A 631-nucleotide genomic window follows, 5' to 3' on the forward strand; every position below is an offset into this window, starting at 1 on the left:
CAGGCTGGTTTCGAACTCCTGAGCTCAAACAATCTGCCCGCCTCGGCCTCCCAGAGAGCTAGGATTACAGGCGTGAGCCACCGCACCCGGCCACTTATACAGTTTTTATTTGTCAATTACACCTCAATAAAGCTTAGAGGTGGGGGCAGATATTGGAAAGTTAAAAAGAAAAAGTTTTAGGCATAAGAAAAAGCAAACTGCCTTCTTAGGTCTGCGTTAATTCACCCAAGCTCCTCATCTATATTCCTAGCCAAATGACTAAACTGTCTGTTTTTACTTTTTACAACATAAGTTGTATGTATAATAAACAATAACATTCCACAGATAGTATCCCAGGTGACATGTGCCACCATGTTAAACCTTTACCGAGCCTAGATAGGGGCCCAAAAGTAACTTCCCAAGGTCATTTACATGGACTCGGTGATAGAAGTCTGTGTGGGATAAAGACCATAAGAATGTTTGTTTTTCCTTTTTGCAGAACTGTGGAAAGAAAGCTTAGTGACTCAGCAAACTATTGTCAGACGTTGTATGCTATGTATTTCATTTCTGATTAATGCACCCTTGCCTCTCACTGATCCCAGCCCGTTACCCAGAACTCGAAGATTCTATAAAGGAGGCTACGTAGACTAGC

The sequence above is a fragment of the Propithecus coquereli genome, unplaced genomic scaffold (genome assembly GCF_000956105.1).
Source record: "Propithecus coquereli isolate 6110/MARCELLA unplaced genomic scaffold, Pcoq_1.0 Scaffold1582, whole genome shotgun sequence".
Classification (NCBI taxonomy): Eukaryota; Metazoa; Chordata; class Mammalia; order Primates; family Indriidae; genus Propithecus; species Propithecus coquereli.